The sequence below is a fragment of the Melitaea cinxia genome, chromosome 7 (assembly GCF_905220565.1).
Source record: "Melitaea cinxia chromosome 7, ilMelCinx1.1, whole genome shotgun sequence".
In the NCBI taxonomy this organism is placed as follows: domain Eukaryota; kingdom Metazoa; phylum Arthropoda; class Insecta; order Lepidoptera; family Nymphalidae; genus Melitaea; species Melitaea cinxia.
Genome location: NC_059400.1, coordinates 15,850,170 through 15,871,158, shown reverse-complemented (window position 1 = coordinate 15,871,158; position 20,989 = coordinate 15,850,170). Strand labels below are relative to the sequence as shown.

Sequence of the window (20,989 nt, the reverse complement as noted above, 5' to 3'; positions counted from 1 at the left end):
GAAATTGCGGATAAACGGCCTCACATGAACAAAAAGAAAGTGGTGTTTCACCAGGACAACGCGCCTTGTCACAAGTCCGTGAGAACGATGGCCAAAATTAACGAATTGGGCTTCGAATTGCTTCCTCATCCCCCTTATTCGCCAGACTTGGCCCCCAGCGATTACTGGCTGTTTGCAGACCTCAAAAAAATGCTTCAGGGTAAGAAATTTGACTCAAATAGTGAAGTTATCGCAGCAACGGAGACTTATTTTGAAGCCAAAGACAAATCGTTCTACACACATGGGATAGAAAAGTTAGAAAAGCGTTGGAGGGACTGTATCGCTCTTGGAGGAGACTATGTTGATGAATAAAAATTAATTTTATAAAAAAGACCTTTTTTTTGTACTTAGTCTCGGGACTTATTGAACCACGTGTTATGATATCGAATGGTTTAAAATACAACACACACCACTTTTTCATCATGTGTGTTTCCAAAAATTAAAGAAACAGTAATTGGACGCATTAAGTACTGAACTTAAAGTTTCTATTGCTTGCAGTATTAAATTAAAATAATATAGATATTAATATCAAATAATTATAATGTAACTGGCAACTTTAGGAAGTATCATTAAAGGAGTTTACTAATTGAGGGAAGTAATTAAATATCGCAGGTAAACGTTTAAGATGACGATGGATCTGAGTTATGTCTAAAGACATTACTCGATAAGAATAATTTGATTTTAATTACCACAACCGCTCCGTTTTCACTAATGGACTGGATGTCTCGGAGGGAATTTGTTTTATTCGAAATACGAAATTCAAATTGAGCCCCCTTAAATTTTTTTCAAGTCATCAATAAAATGAAGGCGAATTGTTAACCCACACGGGATATTAAAAATTTTACAGTTCATTAAACAAACTATTTTATGCTACTTAAAAAAAAAAAAAAAAAAATACAGTCGAATTGAGAACCTCCTCCTTTTTTGGAAGTCGGTTAAAAAAAAAGTGCTTGATCGGTGTGGTTGAGATAACGGTACAAATTACTATTTTCGTATTCATAATGCTGTATGAAGAATTCATAACGCTATATGAACGAAGTTCTGCTATTGAAAAAGTGACCAGAACCAAACCACAACTATTATCGAACAAAAAATAAACAGGCTAAAATTACAGACATTTACGTCAGTATCCACAGATGAACGTGCATGGAATGTAAGCATCATATTGCTATGTAGTATATTACATTTTTATGTAACTAGCTGATTCCGCGACTTCGTATACGTTGCTTATTATTCTATACACTAGAAGATGAGATGAACGCTATCTAAAAATGTGGTCCAATTTACTTACAATTAATTTCTGTTGTGAAAATACACTGAACTACTTTTATAACTGTCAAATGAAGATATCGTACCTATAGTCTATTCGCGTTGAGAAAATAGCGACTCCTTTATTTCGTCACGCTCTTTGACCAATTTAATCGTAGTAAATTAGAACAGCATATTTAAATTGACCTGTTGAGGCCCTTCTGACGTACCCAATATTTTCTTTTTTACGTTCTTTTTTTATAATTTCCTTTTTTATACAGATGTTTATACCTACGTGTCGTTTTAATCTATATTGCATAATTCTGGATTCCGTGGAGTAGGACCTGGAGATCTGTCCTTCCGGCTAGGGCCTCTCACAGAAACCAGTTCCTCACAAAACGATTTAACTTAAATTTGTGCATTTTGTTATTGCAAATCAATTTGTAATGATCATTTGTGAGGAAGTAATAAACTATTTCTTAACGCGAATAGACTATATTACTTTTTCATGAAATGGGTAACTTGCCTAAAATGTAGAACCACTTCTTAGTCAATTAAAATCTATATAATCGTTTTTCTGTGATTTTTTTCTTTTTGTTTGCCGTTGTGTGTTGTTTGTTTTATCAAACTGTTTTGTCTCAGTGTTTAAATAAAATACTATTTTATTTAAAGTAGTTAGTTAAGAATTTTGGTTCTGTACGAGTACTACGGTATACGCGGGAACATTAACAAATGATAAGAAATAACTTTAAATCACTTTTAGTCACTATCACAGACGAAATCTAAAGGACTTACGATGAATTTTATTTCAATAGCAAAAATTCTACGAACCGAAAGAAAACATGCCACCCATTGATGTAACGCTAGACACTTCATACTGCGTGACGCACGCTAATCTTAAACACATACTTTCAATACACATACAAAGATGTCCGAGAATTAATGTGTAAAACGGGAATTATTTAATATTGAATATTTGTTTCGTTTTTTATTTAAGTTGAAGATATTATTAAGTCTTACACTGTTTTTACTGTATATATTATCCTTGTGGGTCTCCCTATCGTGCCTCGGAGAGCACGTAAAGCTGTTGGTCCAGGTTGTTATCATAGTAACCCGATAGCAGTCGTTACTCAGTTTGAATTCCTAACGAAATATTTACTCATGTTTTTGTTGGTTAATTTGAGTTATCGAAGATCGGCGCTTGAGTAAGCAACTTAAACAAATATTATAAAAACAAAAATCGAAAATTTCCATATTAAAGTAAGCTACAAAAGCATCTTTAAATCGTCATTTTACAAAATATAAATATAGTAATCATTCAATTTAATTATAGTTAAAGTGAAGCTGATGACGGGTTAGCGCAACGGTCACAGCACTGGTTTGTGGCTGTTGCACTGGTGGTTGCGGGTTCGATCTCCGCATATGACAAGCATTTCTATTGACTATATAGATGTTTGCCGTGGTCTGGATGTTTGTGCAGTCCTTGTTGGTCTCCCCGCCGTGCAACAGAGAGCACGTTAAGCCGTCGGTCCCAGTTGTTATCACGTACACCTGATAGCGATCGTTACTCATAGTAGGGAATATATCTATATAACCAACCTGCTTTGGAGCAGCGTGGTGGATTATGTTCAAATCCTTCTCCTACACGGGGAAAGAGGCCTATGCCCCGTAGTGGGATATTACAGGCTGAAACGTAACGTAAAGCAACCATCTATTTGGAATGTAGATTTTAGAGAAGAATCGGTAAGAAAATCCGCAGTAACGCTTAAAAAACAGTTAATTGCTATCAATTTAGTAAAATCTTGAACGATAAATATGCCATTTATTATTTAAATTACAGTGTTAGACAATAGAAGTTAAATTATTTATAACTCTTGTGTCTGCACACATGCGTATTTTATCTGTTTTTGTTGGTTCCCTAACAGTTTTATAACTGTGGTAACATTGATAAAAAAACACATGTTTTTAATGATTAGGAAATGTTTTTCATTATAATGACTCACGATATTGCCTGTGTGATCTGCGCGTTTATTGTAGTACAGCTTTACTGATTTACTTATATCTATTAAATTTTTAAGGTATTGTCTGGTGGCAATAACTTTATATTTATTGTTTAAAGTAAAGCTGTCACAGCTTTGCTGTATTACAAAGTCAGTTGTAACGCAACAATGACTTATCAAAGAAGTACCAATGAAACTAAAATTATTTGACAGAAAACTTTTTTAGTACCTACGCATTTATTTCTAATCGTCCATTGGAAAATGATCAAGATATCACAATCACGCCTCAGATGAACAAGGGCGGATCCAGCATTGGCGTCAGGGGAAGGGGGTCACGTAGTCGTGGTCAAATCACAAAAAGTTATAATTTAATTTTGACAATAATAGGTACAGGTAAACAGTAGGTATTTTATTAATGTATGTAAGTACTGTACTTAAAAATACATACTTACATTTAAATACCAAAATTAATTTTTCTTTTACGTCTTCTTCCGAAAGGCGTTATCACATCATCGACTACTACTTAAATTAATTAAATATTGAAGGTACTTACATAAAATCTATATTGTGACAAAAATATATATATATACAGGATGTCCCAAAAAGTAGTGATAAGCGGAATTCCAGAGATAGGGCACCCCTTGGGGTATCCGAATCACCCCTATGTATGTTCAGCGATTTTGCATAGTTTTCGAGTTATGAATTTTTTTATATGTTTTTGAGAATTTTCCACCTGAACAACTTTAAAAATTTCTAAAAAAAAAAATTGAAGATTTTTTAGAATTTTTGTTTTTGTATCTAAATAGTCATGAGCTGTAGCTTCCCGCTTAAAAGATTCAGCTTCTTAACTTTGATGGAAATTGTGAAAATCTAAGTGTAAAGTGAAAATTTTACGTTTTGAGAACTATGACTTCAATTTTCAACTTAGAATTAAAAATCTAAACAGGCGATTTTATGGTTCCTAATTAGGCTTAAAAACTTCTCCAGAGTCTCAGCTTTCATAATCATAAATAAAAAGTTGTACTTAATGGGGCTACTTTTGCTAAAATTTGCCTTCAAAGCCATCAAGGTGGAAAATTCTTAAAATTACCAATTTGAATAAAAAAAATTTTTTTGCTCAATTTATTATTCTTTTAAGGTTAAATAGTTTTGTCGGCGCTCTAGCTGGGTCATACGTATAGGATTCGTGCGGAGGAAAATGATAAATCCGTAGACTGAGTGATATGGTTCCAAAACGATGGTGCTCCATGCCACTTTGCAAGAATAGTCAGACAACATTCAACAGAAAGTTTTAGAGACAGATGGATCGGCCGTGGAGGGCCCATTGCATGGCCGCCGCGGTCCCCAGACTTGAATCCAATCGATTTCTTTGTCTGGGGATATTATAAAGAAATAGTTTACGCTAAAAACATTAGCAACGTAGCGGAGTTAAGACGAAAATTGAGGCAGGCAGAAGAAACAATTAAAAACAACAGAATAGCATTCGTAAGAGTTAATTAGTCTGTTAACCAACCAAAAGATTGTAAGAAAACTAAGATCGAAGATTTAATAAACATTTGGAGGTTATTTAGGTTTAATTAATAAAACGAAAAGTAATCGTCTTAAAATTATTTATTATAAAAAGTTTTCAATATGTCGACCTTCATGCTCGATACATGTTCTACATCGTCTTAAAAAGTTTTCTTTGAGTTTTACGAATGCTATTCTGTTGTTTATAATTGTTTCTTCTGCCTGCCTCAATTTTCGTCTTAACTCCGCTACGTTGCTAATGTTTTTTGCGTAAACTATTTCTTTATAATATCCCCAGACAAAGAAATCGATTGGATTCAAGTCTGGGGACCGCGGCGGCCATGCAATGGGTCCTCCACGGCCGATCCATCTGTCTCTAAATCTTTCTGTTGAATGTTGTCTGACTATTCTTGCAAAGTGGCATGGAGCACCATCGTTTTGGAACCATATCACTCAGTCTACGGATTTATCATTTTCCTCCGCACAAATCCTATACGTATGACCCAGCTAGAGCGCTGACAAAACTATTTAACCTTAAAGGAATAATAAATTGAGCAAAAAAATTTTTTTTATTCAAATTGGTAATTTTAAGAATTTTTCACCTCGATGTCTTTGAAGGCAAATTTTAGCAAAAGTAGCCCCATTAAGTACAACTTTTTATTTATGATTATGAAAGCTGAGACTCTGGAAAAGTTTTTAAGCCTAATTAGGAACCATAAAATCGCCTGTTTAGATTTTTAATTCTAAGTTGAAAATTGAAGTCATAGTTCTCAAAACGTAAAATTTTCACTTTACACTTAGATTTTCACAATTTCCATCAAAGTTAAGAAGCTGAATCTTTTAAGCGGGAAGCTACAGCTCATGACTATTTAGATACAAAAACAAAAATTCTAAAATATCTTCAATTTTTTTTTTTAGAAATTTTTAAAGTTGTTCAGGTGGAAAATTCTCAAAAACATATAAAAAAATTCATAACTCGAAAACTATGCAAAATCGCTGAACATACATAGGGGTGATTCGGATACCCCAAGGGGTGCCCTATCTCTGGAATTCCACTTATCACTACTTTTTGGGACACCCTGTATATATATAGAAGAATATTATGCTTAACAATTTTAATTAGTGGATACAGAATACAGCCCACTGTCCAGGTCATGACCTCCATGACCACCTCGAATCCACCCACTCATTGGTTGCAAAAAACTTTTATAATAATTTTTGATAAATTGTTATTATACGTTGCAATAATAGGGGCTAACTCAACACACCTATGCAATTTTTTATAGTAAAAAAAAGCAAATAAACACAAAAACATCAAATTATTCACATCATATCACTTTTAGGCTGTATAATAAATATAGTAAACAATTCCAAGATCAAATTCGGGGTATTTTTTTTTAACAAAAGTAATCACGAGAAATGAATTAAATGAATAACGAAAGGGACGCTTGACCTAATTTAATAGACCTGTTTTTATTGTTATACTCGTTAGATTTTCACTACATTTATTTATTGAAATGGAATAATAGGGCTTTAAATAAAACACCTAATCAATTTGTTCACGAATGTTACTAGGACCTAGTTAATGTGAGTTGCTTGTAACCACAACCAAAGAAATACACGTAAAAAAATTACGTTTAATATAAAACAAAAAAGGAATCTAGCAATACATGTTTTTAAGGTTATTTTAGGCAAAATATGGATTACAGCTTCTTTATTGTATCTTACAAATATGAGTTTGATTATTGACTGTTGTGTAAAGTAATAAAGTTATGCTCATTAAATTATCTTAATTTTTTTTTTATAATTAAAGTAGTTCATGCTTAATGACAACTAATGGTCGATTTAGCAACCGAAAAGTTTCAATTAAATTAATTCATTTCAGAAAGAAAGTGATAACTATTAGTAAGTAATATTTTTATTTCACATTACGATTACATGTTTTTTGATGACCATGTTTATAATAAAGGTCATCTCACATACGAAAAATAAACCGACTATAATTTTCATAAGGAGAAAGTTTAAATAAACAGATATACCTAACAGATGTATAAATTTACTGCCTAATACCAAATATGCAATTGTTTAAATATTTGAAGCAGGTACAGTTTTCATTTCAAATACGCGTACAACTAAAAAATTTCTGGATATTTAATTAATTTCATTAATAAATCCTTACTGAAAATATTTAAGATAAAAATCTACCTACATTAAAATTTTTCGCGTGCTATATAAATAATAATTATGTAATTTTTCAAAACTTAGAATATTTTCTGAATTTTTCTACAGAAAAAGATTTTTGGAACGAAGTTCCTTACGGTAGGCTTGAAATTTTGCTGGGCGACCGAACTGAAACAAATGTGATACTTAAACCGTAAGAAAAGCACCTATATAACGTAAGTGACGTAATATCAATCACACGACTATATAATATGACGTTTGTAAAACTAAAATATTCCTAGTAAACTTTTTTTTAAAAATTATTTATGTTATTTTATACTGTCGACAAAAATAAATAAAGACATGTTTTTTTATTTCACTTAATAGTTTGAATTATTATTATTTTGTTTGATTTATTTTATTTTACCGTATTTGTTATTTTCTAAAATATTAAATTTCCTAAATACTTTTATGTACTTAATTAAACACCAATCGACAAAATTAAAAAAAAAAAAACTAGAAAATATATAAAATTCAACATTTTTTTTCAAATTGTGTTGCTTCTATACCATCCGAAGGAACTTCGTTCCTACTTGGTGTCCCATAACACCACATAATTATTCAATTTTTGCTCGTTACATTTTGTTTGGATTTTCAATTTATGTTAGTATTTTGCAGTTATATAAAAAAATTATAAAAACATTGACAATCAAGTATACATATAAAATATCAAAAAAAAAAAAAAATACTACAAATCTAACATACTAATACGTTGCTATGGAGAATATTTTGAAATTATACGCGTAAATTATTTAAACCGATTGTTATTTATTATTTATAGGCACTTAAAAATCAATTCTTAAAATTTACTTACACCCACGAACACAAAAACATCATACTTAATTTAAAAAATAAAATAAAATAAATACCGTGAATCAGCATAAATCCAAAGATAACAATTACAAAAATAGAACACAGTTCACTGCACTCAAAACTATTTAATAAATTTATTAGATGTTGACGGAAATCGTTCGAAAAATATAACAATCGTGTCAAGCAACGCGCGCGCAATACCGATGGCGGCTTGGGATATTCACTCTGTGGCCGTTTTACTCCATCGACCGATTTACTTTGACCCCTCGCACACCTGTAATTGGCTCTTCACTTCCTGATTTTAATGAGACATACCCGACGAAGAGTAGCTCATTTCGATTGGTACACCATAATAACATTTACGCGACCTTGCGTGTATTGGTAATGGCTTAAACAACCCGCACTTAATCATTTTTATTTGTTGTTACGTGTGACGTAATAAAAACGATAATGCGTGACGGTTGACGGTTTTAATTAATTTTACAGTGAGGAAAATTGTTCTGCATTTCTAAGATAAGGCTGGGTAATTTGGAATCAATATGTGTGCATTGTTACATAATTATGTATGTGTTTTCGGAGTTATGCTTATATGACTCCCAGTGAGACGCGTCTTATGTTAGAACATAAGACAATTTCCTATACTAGGTATATTCTTTTGCAGTACCTACTCATGTTTTTAGAATCTTAGTTAGTGGGTACCATAAAAGTACATTAAACATTTAAAAATCAACGTATGAATTTTAGATGCTATAAGTGCAGCATACTTCAAAATGTGTTTTTTTTCTTGAGTGCTTTGTAACTATTTGTTTAGGGTTTTTTTCGTCGGAGTCGGACCTAACGTATAACAATAAAATTGTAATATTAAAACATTACAATAGGTAGGTTCTTATTGTATTGTTGTATATCGTAAAATTATTATTTTATCAAATAATACATAAATTCTAAAATCAAACGCAAGGTCAATATATTTTATTACACATTTTTATCACATTAATTAACATAACTTTTCTACTAATAAATTACATGTATATGATGAAACTTTTCCACTGAACTATTTATATCAGTACCTATATACTATCTACGAATGCCTATACAAAAACAAAAAAAAAACAATATAGTGTTCTCCTAACTGCGGGCATTGAAGGGGGGGGGGGGAGGTCAGTAGGTGTATAAATCACGTTACTTTCTCCAATTATATTACCAATTTCGATAATTCTTTTTTGTTGGAAGGGAAATATCCCTAGTGTGGTACCATGATAAGGAAACCAGGATCTGATGATGATTGAATCCCGGAGAAATCGAGGGAAACCCTCGAAAATCTTAGTGACGACTAATGCGTTTGTTAATTTTTTTCGTCTACTTACGCTGTATTACTTGTCGATGTAATTGAAGTCGGTTTTTTTTCGTTTGTTAGCAAAAACAATTAAATATTATTTCAATTTTACTTTGTCTTAATATACAAAATATTCATGCAAGATACTTCTGCATAACCGTCGAATACTATCTTTCGATAAAGTGAAATATTACTACTAATAACTGCTGCACACAACTACAGAAACGTGATCTATTTCTCCTATTGAACCCCCCCCATTTGAAGGATCGCAGTTAGGAGTCGAACACTTTGTATATAGTTTTACCTACTGACTTCGTAAAATAAGTTTAGTTAAAAAAAATTAAACCATATGGTATCTTACATACAACATTTACGTGCTTTCGTAAAAAAAGTATTTTTTTTTTAAATAACTAAACCGGCAAGCCAGCTTACTGTTCACCCGATGGTAAGCGATTACCGTAGCCTATAGACGCCTGCAACACCAGAAGCATCACAAGCGCGTTGCCTATCCCCAATCTCTCCCAGGAGCTCTGGTCACCTTACTCACCAACAGGTACACAATACTGCTTGAAAACAGTATTATTTTGCTGTGGTCTTCTGTAAGGTCGAGGTACTACTCCAGTCGGGCTGCTCCATATTTTGAGCATGAAATTTCCTGCCGTGCTCTACCTAGTCGTAAGTATAAATAAAATATTGAATGACGATATCTTTTTAAAGAAGTATTAGGAACATAATACATATTGAGATACATTACAAAACGATTAAGGCAGGAAGAAGATAATATTTTAACCTATTAACTTGTTAAGGACTAAAAATACCCTGATAAGAATATAACTATCTACCTATATAATTATTACTTTGTACCTATAAGTAGAGCTGGATTATATATTATCTAAATGTACTTTATTGCCATATATTCTAATTCTCACAGCACTTATTTGTTCACTTCGTAATTGTAGTTTCTGTTTCGTGTCCTATAAACCAAAGGTCGCGGAAGTGATCGCTCTTTCAGCGATAATACCGCCTGTGTACATCTTACATTTCATGTTATTATTTTCTTTTTTCTTTTAATGGTGTACAATAAAGAGTATTATTATTATACTTTCTAATAAATTTATTTTACACTTAACTAGTAATATTTAATGATTTTACACTTAACCATGATCATTTAAAAGTAATTAAGTTGATCATCGTAAAATTAATATCTTATTCAAATAAATAAATAATAATTTTATTAGCCGGAATTAACAAAAAAGTGATTGTTTAGTTCGCAGAGTTATAAAATAAATAAATTTTTAAAATGAAAGTAGCCTAATGGGACATACATTAATTACGTGAGCTACGAATGGGGGGGTTCAATAAAATCTCACCAAATCCCATTTAAACCGAGGTGGGATATTTGAAAAGAAGTATGTAAGGATCGTAGCAAGCGGAAAGAAGTGGTCTCTGCCTACCCCTACGGGAAAGAGGCGTGATTATATGTATGATAATCGAAAAGTTCACTACAACTTCAAAAAATATAAAACATTAGAGATATTCAAAAAATTGTTTTGAGTGTTCATTTTGCCCTTTGAAATAAATGTCAGGGCTATTAAAATCATTTAGTGTTTGCTTTGAATTTTATTTAATTTAAATAAATTAACTATAGTATACTTGAACGGTCCAGGCACATCTCAGTAAATCTCACCTAAGGGGGTATGTGGAGGGGGGGCTAAGCTGATCGAAAAATAGCTCATTTAATTAATGGATGCTCCCTAAGTTACTCCTTATTACATCAGCTATCTGCCAGTGAAATTCGGTCCAGCCATTTCAGAGATTAGCCGCAACAAATAGACAGAAAGACAGATAGATAAAAAAAAAAATTGGTATATGTATCATGTATAGCCAGGCTATCTATATAATAAGGTTTTGCAAAAAAGATAAAAAACAAACAAACATCATTACATATATTGAAAAATCTTCACAAGTTTTTGTATTTATAACATTAACAAGTTGCCGCGACGTTTCGCTTAGTATACTCGTATTCGTTGTTTATTTATCTCGCTTAGTTTAGTTGTAACTAAAATAATGTCACTAATTGCAAATCTAATCCGAAGGGTACAGGAGGCCGGATTAGATTTCAATCGTTCTCCTTGATTGGAAAAGACATTTACAGGACCTTCACAGTACTGAGGCTAAATTTCTATTTCAAGTCCATCCATAAGTTACGTCACACGAAATTCTTGATCCTGATGATACCGAGTGTGTCGTCACACATTTTGCAATTTTACACTTAATTTTTTTTTATTTATTAAATTAAAACACCAGTCTTGACATTACTTTTATTATAATTCAATATGATTGAATCTTTTAAATGCATTTGTGTAATATTTTCCTTAAAGTACTGTAAGTTAGGGAAAATTATACAGTCTTTTTGTATTACGAATAAATATTATTTTTATAACAATATTCTAGTCATAAATGACTGAAATGTGTAATGAAGTGCGTTTGGTTTTTGTGTTGTTTTCATATAAATTCTGCCATACAAGAAAATGAAAATAATTTGTACAGTTTCAAGGAAGGCGAGTTAAACCGTCGAGAATTCAACAGGCTCTACAGTTAAATAGCGGATAATAGCCGTTCAAAACTGCGCATTTAAAGATTTTGGTTGGAGATTTGGTTTTTTATTGAACTGTCTAAGAACACAATTTCCGACTTCAGTCTAAAATGGTAAATTAAAATCCTAGGTCTTTCAAAATGACTGGCTTACTAATAATTGTGTTTGCTCACAAACGAAAAAAAAAAACAATCAATCAATCAATCACCGTATAGGTATCTATCTACGCTCACCACTGAACCTTAAGATGGCGCCTCGACCCCGCTCGAGGCCTACCCTCTGCTCTGACATAATGTGCAATAATAAAGTCTTTATAAAAATTACTTTTAAACTGAATTAAATTTAAACAATACAAAAATCTAAGAAATTAAACAAATTATAATTATGATTTAACAAAGTATTTTCTAAGCTTATTTATAAAGTCTTCATGTAACCAGCAATCAACTCCATTCTCACTACTTTCTCCGACACATATATGTATATATATATATATATATATATATCAAAATAATCAATATATAATAAAATCTTTTATTGACTGGTTTTACATAGCACACACACTTTAATATTGCCGATATTATAAAAATTAAAAAAAAAAACTCAACTTCTAATTAGTCGTTTAACGAACTAACGAACTAAGGAGCGACGCATTTGGGAACTAGTTCGCGTAGTTCGTATTTAGGAGCGCTCTTAAGAACTAGTTCGTTCGCGAACTACACAAGACTAGTGTAATATACCTGCATTGGAAATAAGGCGCCTATCTACGTGGTGGCAAAGAATTGAAAAAACAGTGAACGTAAATAAATAGGCGTTGTGTCTTATGTCGAATGATGTTTTCACCTAATGACGCAAATAGACGTACTGGCCATGAAAGTGTTAATAACGTATAATATTGTATAAATAGGAAAATCGAAAAATCGAAAAATTTATTTCCGATTTTGAAGTTTAGCATGTATGATATCAGAAGCCCACTAATAAATTAGGTACTAATTTGCTAACAACCCATGATTTGATAATTATCTGTAACGCGAGCGTTCTCGTTCTGTAACTGACTTACTAATTACATGAATTGCATTTTGGTATCAAAACAGCGAGGCATGGATTCGTAATTATTCTAGTTATTGGTTAACTAAAACGTTGATGCATTTTTTGTCTATAATATGCAGCTCTTATCGTCTCTTTTGTTATTAGATATGGATTGATAGGAATCTATTTATTTATTAATAGAAAATTTGATTGTTCTTGTAAATTATTTATATTAGCCAACTTATAAAAGGAGGTTCTTACTTCGATTGTATTTTTATGTGTGTTACTTCATAAGTTTTTACTAGGTTTACGAGTATACTATAGGGCTTTGATCATTTTTTTTTTTTTACGAAAGCTTCTCATGTGATCCCATTTCAATTTGAGTGAAATCTCATGAGTAGTTTCTAAGTTATCCCTAGTAATGAATTTTTGAAGTTGGTTTTTTGAGAGGAAACACAATTATTGGGTGATTAATTATAATTAAATAAATAAATAAATTATTTATTTCACTCTAACAAAATAGAAAAAAAAACTAAATAAAAAAGTATTATACAATAATTGTGTTTGCTCGCAACCGAATAAATAGGTTTCATTCAGCATGTTACCCGACTTATTAGTTGCGGTAATTATGTGTGCTAGTCACACATAGCTTAAGATATAGACACATATTATCAATAACAACGATATAAGATATATTGTATAGTAATATAAGCCCCGTAAATCCATCTTATTAACATACAAAGGCAAATTGTATAATTATATATCAAGTATTACTTGATAGGAATAGTTAAGCTCACAAAGATTATTCAAACGAACGTCAAAGGAAAATCTACACAAATAATTAAAACTGGAGTAACTGTTTGTAATATTAAAATAACTGCTTTTTACTAAATTCATATGTCAATACATGGTACATATACCAAAATAACATGTTTTTATAATTTTTGTCTCTGTTTGTCTATTTGTTCCGGCTAATCTCTGAAACGGCTGAACCGATTTTGACAGGACTTTCACTGGCAGATAGCTGATGTTATAAGAAGTGTCTTAGACTACTTATTTTTATTTTTAAAGTCTGCGAACTGAACAATAGCTATTTTGATTAAGTCTACGTGAACGAAGTCGCGGGCACAGCCAGTCATTTACAATATGCGTTTGTAGAAATCTCAGAGCATTAAGTCTAACTTAAAGAGCGAATGACATTTACCTATCCAACCAATATGTACCTGTAATAAAAACTACAACAGGTTTATATCTACATTAGAGATATCTGAGTACATAATGTACAAAGGATCTTCGTAGTAAAAGTCAAAGCCAAAAATATTACTTTTAGAATTTTTGTCGGTCTCTATGTTTATCCACGCATTTCGAAAAAACTATTGAGTTCAGTTTGATGCAGTTTTCACAGTTGTCTTCTGGAAATCTAATTTTAGAACTGGTGCATGTTTCATCATAATACGTCGCTTAGAACCAGTGATATTTACAATATTTTTCGCAACACAGGACGTCGTCTGTCAGGTAAGTAAGTAGATAAGTATGTCAGGTAAGTAAGTAGATAAGTATGTCAGGTAAGTAATTCTAAATCCGAATGTTTGTGAGTATGGATGTTCGTTATTCTTTCATAAGAAAACTACTTAGGCGATTTTAATATTACTTTTGAGAATTATAATGGATCGTGTTTGCTCGCATATGAAAACTCAATCTAAATAAGAATAAAATACATTTGAATATAATTAATATTAAAGTTGTGAGGATGTATGTATGTATGTATGTATGTTTGTTACTCTTTCACGATAAACTATTATAGTGATTTTAATGCTATTTGGTATGTAAACAGCTGCAGATCTAGACTAACGCATAGGCTACTATTTAGCTCAACATTCCCACGGGATCGGAAATTACACTTAATCTTAAATATGCTTGAATTAGCATATGGTCGTTCTCACGTCGTCTTTACATACAACTAAAAAATAGTGTGTGTGTGTGTTCGTGTATATGCTTATAAGTGTCTTATAACTTGCTGTCTGTTTTAGGTAACAGCCGGCTGATGTAGATATTTACGTAGTTTCTTTATTCATAAAAATAATACATACTTAAATAAATGCATGTTATATCCAGAATCGTGGCTCGGATCGAATTCATGACTTTGGAGCACTTAGCGTCACTGCCAACTACACCAAAGGACTAGAAAATATTATAACGAAAATAAAAAAAGAATATCAGCGCTATTGATTCTGTGTCATGTTGCTTACAATCTATTATGTGTTTATGAAGAGAATTACGCATAAATTTTTCACATAGATTCGTTGCTAAGCAACCGTTTACATACTACATTTCCTTATCAAAAAATATAAATTCTAATTTGTTAATTTGAGCACACATTTGAATTTCATTGCCCTGCCTATTGATACGACTATAGACACAGTATCATTTGTAGTCTCTGCGCTAATTAGCAGTACACGCGACCGAAGCCAGGGGAATAGTTCGTCAAACATACCTCACGAGTATTTTCATTATGCGTATTCCCACATGCCCTTACTTCAGTCGACCTTGTTTATCTAGTATCCTGATTTTAATAAAGGGAAGCTACTTATACGGTATTTCTGTCTAAGGCCGTGTAATCCAATCTGCTAATGATATTAATTCCGCCAGCTTAACGATTGAATAGCAAGAATAGAGAGATGTTATGTAAGTAGGAAGAGTAAAGGCCGTAGTTTTAATGATTGGTATCTGTCCTTGTTATTGCTGTGTTTATTTTATAAGATGTTTTAAGTAGATTTAGAGTATTTCGTCTATCATGGTTAGTGTAAAATGTAGTATCATGGTTAGAGAAGTAGTTTTATCGCGGAAAATATAATTAAAAAAAAATGTATTTGCTAGGTTCAATTTCAAAAACACTAAACTTTAACTGAGGTAGGGCACAGCAGGAATTTCCTGCTCAAAATATGGAGCAGCCCGACTGGGGTAGTACCTCGACCTTACAGAAGATCACAGCAAAATAATATTGTTTTCAAGCAGTATTGTTTTCCTGTTGGTGAGTAAGGTGACCAGAGCTCCTGGGGGGATTGGGGATTGGGTCGGCAACGCACTTGCGATGCTTCTGGTGTTGCAGGCGTCTATAAGCTACGGTAATCGCTTACCATCAGGTGAGCCGTACGCTTGTTTGCCGACCTAGTGACATAAAAAAAAAAACACTAAAAGTAGTAGAGAAATGTAGCTAAAAATAATAGTTTGCACCCAAAAAACGGGAAACGGAACTTAAATTAAGTGAAAAACACTTAAAATATGGGAAGAATAACCAGAGATGTGAATGGAAAAAGTTGTAAGAGGCCTATGGCGAATTACGTCTGACCGGGACGATTTTCTATGAGATTTAATGACATACAACATGTAAAAAATTAAGATACTATGTATAATAGGTATTCGAGATTAAGATTTATATTATATATTTTTATCTTTTAATTTTTTATTAGTATTTAGTTTGTCTCAAACGTAGGAGAAGTTCAGTAGAAAAAAAAAACTGATAAAACAATTTTGTTTTATCTGTATACACACTCCATAGTTTTTATGAAGGGTGTATAACATAAACATTAGAATATAATCAACCTAGAATACTTGAAATAAATCACATTGATTTCTAAGACACGATTACTAACACAGAACTACATTAGTAGGAAGCTAAAGCCTGAAGCGGAGTTATCTTAAATCAGGGCTACCAGAAACACGCAATAGGATCCTTAACCCTTCTAGAAATCCTGAAATATTATTTATTTTTTATTTACGTAGTCTGTAGAACTACCCTTGCTAACTACGTTTTTAAATAAATAAATAAAATGAAAAAAATAAAAAAAGAATATATAGATTAAAGAATATATAGAACTAAATGTTTTCATATAGTTTTGAATAATAAAAAATGCCATTAAAATACATCGAAGACCTTGGTTTTTTGGATGTTCTTTCTTTATCTTATTGGCATAATGTTTTTAATTACTTCTTGTTTTGTCATACTATATGTATATGTTCTATCTTTAGAACAATAGATGTATCGACTTATTGTCTTAAATAATAATTACCTTAAGGAACATATTAAAAAAATGCTGAAGTGGTCGAGCCATTCTCGAGTTATGCACTTAGCAACGTTCATTTTTATTTATATAGATAATTATATTTCTTAATCCGCCATACTCCGTGACAGTTTATCGGCGGATATGTATGGATATGTTTAGACAACTATAGCAAAGTAACAATTATAATCAATTTAGTACCTTCAGGCTTCATTCCGTGTAAAGATTTATAATATATATTTTGCGAATATTAGTCGCAATGTGGAGTTGAATGCCTTTTTTTGATAGTGTTAAATTATTCGAATTACGCTTCAGCCTGTAATGTCCCACTACTGGGCATAGGCCTCTTTCCCCATGTAGGAGAAGGATCAGAGCTTAATCCACCATGCTGCTCCAATGCGGGTTGGCGGATATATTCCGTACTATGAGTAACGATCGCTATCAGGTGTACATGATAACAACCGGGACCGATGGCTTGACGTGCTCTCCGAGGCACGGTGCGGAGACCCACAAGGACTGCACAAACACCCAGACCACAGCAAACACCTGTAACGCTATGTATACAAATGTTTGTCATGTGCGGGGATCGAACCCGCAACCGCCAGTGCAACAGGTACGTACAATCCATGGCGTCGATTCGAACGACTATTCAAATTGATTTACAAATAAACTCATTGTTGCAAACAAAATAAATTCTAACGAAAACTCTACTATTACAATTTGGTTTTTAATGTTTAAAAATTGTTTTTTAAAATTTATTAAAAAAAAGAATTTTTTATTTTAATTTAAAGAAATTTAATTAAAAAAGAGCAAGTAATAAAAAATCAACGAAGAAAAAAAAAAATAGTTATGAGCAAAAAGAGGCAAATAACTTAATTGGAAGAATCAATAAAAGTTGCTAACTCCTAGTTATTTATCCTTCGCTTGGTTCAGCAAGCCGAAGTTATCTCGTCGATTTGTGTAATTGCTACGCTGATTTCGTTTGAATAAATATTTCTTTAGCGCTTATCTGATTTTATATTCGAACATTTTAATTTTTATCTAGGTTGCTTATTCTTATTAAAAGCAATTATTCAACATTTATTTGTAACAATGGTTATAAATATTACACATATAATACAGCAAAATTCAAAATACAAACTTACAAGAGAACAAATGAACTAAGTTAGCTTTATTGAAAATGTTTTTTTTTCAACTTATTTTAAAAAATGTCATGAATATGGTTCGTTCTGAAAATTAAATTCTTCTACTTTTCATTATTATTATTGTTTTAACACTTTCTGTCTATTATTATTTTTTTCTAATAAAAATAAATGATTGTTTATTTACGGAACTGTGTGTTTTTTTTTTAACAAGAGCCTGTACTCTGTGTCAACCTACTTTTTTTTAGTACTGGTGTGATGTGACGTAAAGCAGTAGACTGCGATTGACTGATATGATAAACAAGGTACAAAGCGTAAGTACCTACGAGTAAATACGAGTTTTTTTGCATACCATACATGCACTGTTAACAGTATTGACGCGCTTTTGAACATCATATTACTTATACATCTATACAAATAAATAAAATAGGAGTGTCTGTTTGTAATATTAAAATAACCGCTTTTTACTAAATGCATATACGTACATATACCAAAATAACATTTTTTACAATTTTTGTCTGTCTGTCTGTCTATTTGTTCCGGCTAATCTCTGAAACGGCTGGACCGATTTTGATAGACTTTCACTGGAAGATAGCTGATGTAATAAGGAGTAATTTAGGCTACTTTTATTTTAGAAATATATTTATTTTACAACTCTGAACTGAACAATAGCTCCACGCGGACGAAGTCGCGGGCACAGCTAGTATTAAATATCATACAAATGGTTACAATAATTTCATTTTCATTAATGTACGGTTTTGTAAATTATTTAATAACACGTGGCTTTCTTATTTAGTACGTCAGAAAACGTAACACATTTTTGTGTATCTTAAAAAAAAAACAATTTATGAAACTTGTTTTTATAGAATACAGGAATTTTAAGTTCAGTTGATTCAAATTATTCAAATTTTATCTTCAAGATAAAATTTATTTAGGAAAACATTTTTAATGTTACTCTGGCGTGACAATTAATTTTAAAAATTATCTTTTTTGTCCTTGCTTCGCGTCGTTACTCTTAACAAAGTATTACTAATTACATAGGTTTTGTAGTATAATTTTTTACATTAAAAGGACAACACTGCTAAGCATGTCTATCAGTTTTTTCATTTGTAAGTCATTTAAGCCTATTGTAGTCCACTGCTGGACATAGGCCTCCCCAAGTGCGTGCTAGACATCCCGGTTTTCCGCAATTCTCATCCAGCCTATACCGGCAATCTTACGTAGATCGTCAGTCCAACGGGCTGGAAGACGTCTAACACTGCGTTTGCCAAGACGCGTTCTCCACTCTAGGACCCGTCTGCTCCAACGGCCATCGGTCCTACGACACAGATGACCAGCCTACTACCCCTTCAACTTGCTAATTCTGTGGGCTATATCAGTTACTTTCGTTCTCTCGTTGAGTTTGAGATTTGTAAGGCGTGACATTTAATTTTTTTTTGAAACAAATTCAAACAAAAGTTAGAGAATTTTGATTCTACTACATTTTTATGTGTGTTACCTCATCCATTTTTACTGGGTGTACCGATTTTGACGACTTTTTTTGATTCAGCAGTTGGTGCTTGTCGGGTCTCATTTAGATCGAAAACTGACGATTACTTTTTGAGTTACTTTATAAATGCTTATATATGCTGTTGTTGTTAATTACTTAATAATGCGTACTTAATTGATTATTTCGTTGACTACCTGCGTTGAATTACTTATCGATATAAATTGAAGTCGGTTTTTTTAGAAGCAATTATTAGATTACATCCTTAAATAGTTTTTCTCAGTAAAAAAATACGAAATGAAATCTGCGGTTTTTTTATAGTTTCTTAAAAAAATTAAACGGTACCTTGAATTGTAGACATCGTTTATCTTACAATTGCGCAAAAGATATTTTTGTCTTTTTTTATATCACTAGGTCGGCAAACAAGCGTAGGGCTCACCTGATGGTAAGAGATTACCGTAGCTTATAGACTCCAGCAACACCAGAAGCATCGCAAGCGCGTTGCCGACCAAATAAATCCCCAATCCCCCCAGGAGCTCTGGTCACCTTACTCACCAACAGGAACACAATACTGCTTGAAAACAGTATTATTTAGCTGTGATCTTCTGTAAGGTCGAGGTACTACCCCAGTCGGGCTGCTCCATATTTTGAGCCGGAAATTCCTGTTGTGCCCTACCTCAGTTAAAAGAAAAGGCTAAAGTGTGTTAGCATTTAAATTTGTAATTCTGACAATTATTAAAATATTGGATTTTCCGTCGATATTATTCTTATTGTTTATTCGCTTAGGCTAAGCTCAGACGTTAAGTTATTGTTTTCACACGGTTTTTTAACAAACGATACAACTGATGTTTAATGACTGAGATATAGATGCTTTAAAAAAAAATGGCGCGCCACTTATCGTTTCGCTCCAAAGCAATGTAAGCATAAATTCATTTTTTGTTTAAATAATTGTAAAGGCAAAGGTCTAAGACCATTCAGCCTTGTTTCATGTTATGTTTTTTAATAAAATGTATTTTATTTTTATTTACTGTTATAAAATTACGTCGATAAACGGTGTAATTTTTAAATTAGATAGGTTACGGTAATTTTTTTTTGTAACAAAACTATGTCTATAAACGGTGTAATTTTTTAATTAGATAGGTTAGGGTTATTTTTTTTTCACCATCACCATCTTCCGAATAGTTGATACTAATTTTCTGATTGATCAGTCGCCATCTTTTTCATGTATTGGCGGGATTGTTGTTCGATAAATATGATAATTTGTAAGTTAGGAAGCTGTTATTGTTTAATTATTGTGCGACTAGCGTTGCTGCTTGATAAGTGGCGTATAAGTGATTAGTGTGATATCGTATTTAATGTAGTTAAAATAACTTATAGATTTGAAGTGAGAAATAAATGTTTCGTTGAGTATTCTCAGTCGTGTTATATAAGTGATTACTAACTTTTAGACTTAACTAAGCCACGTATAATAGGAAAAAAGTGTGTGTGTCAGCTCCGACGCACGACTGGAGTTTAC

The 20,989-nt window shown here is 32.0% G+C and overlaps 1 protein-coding gene and 1 long non-coding RNA gene across 2 annotated transcripts in view; one reads left to right on the top strand and one right to left on the bottom strand.

Moving 5' to 3' along the window:
• LOC123655033 (aminopeptidase N-like) overlaps positions 1 to 8,052 on the bottom strand; it is a 29,094-nt gene extending 21,042 nt beyond the window's left edge. Inside the window, exon 1 of the mRNA XM_045590881.1 lies at positions 7,886 to 8,052. The gene's annotated coding sequence lies outside the window, so the exon portion shown is untranslated. The remainder of the gene's footprint in view (positions 1 to 7,885) is intronic.
• A 4,350-nt stretch (positions 8,053 to 12,402) lies between these two features.
• Positions 12,403 to 17,146, top strand: LOC123655056. Its single transcript, XR_006743314.1, has 3 exons — positions 12,403 to 12,486; positions 12,877 to 12,882; positions 17,134 to 17,146. It is a non-coding gene; the product is annotated as an uncharacterized LOC123655056 (long non-coding RNA).
• Positions 17,147 to 20,989: the final 3,843 nt, after the last annotated feature.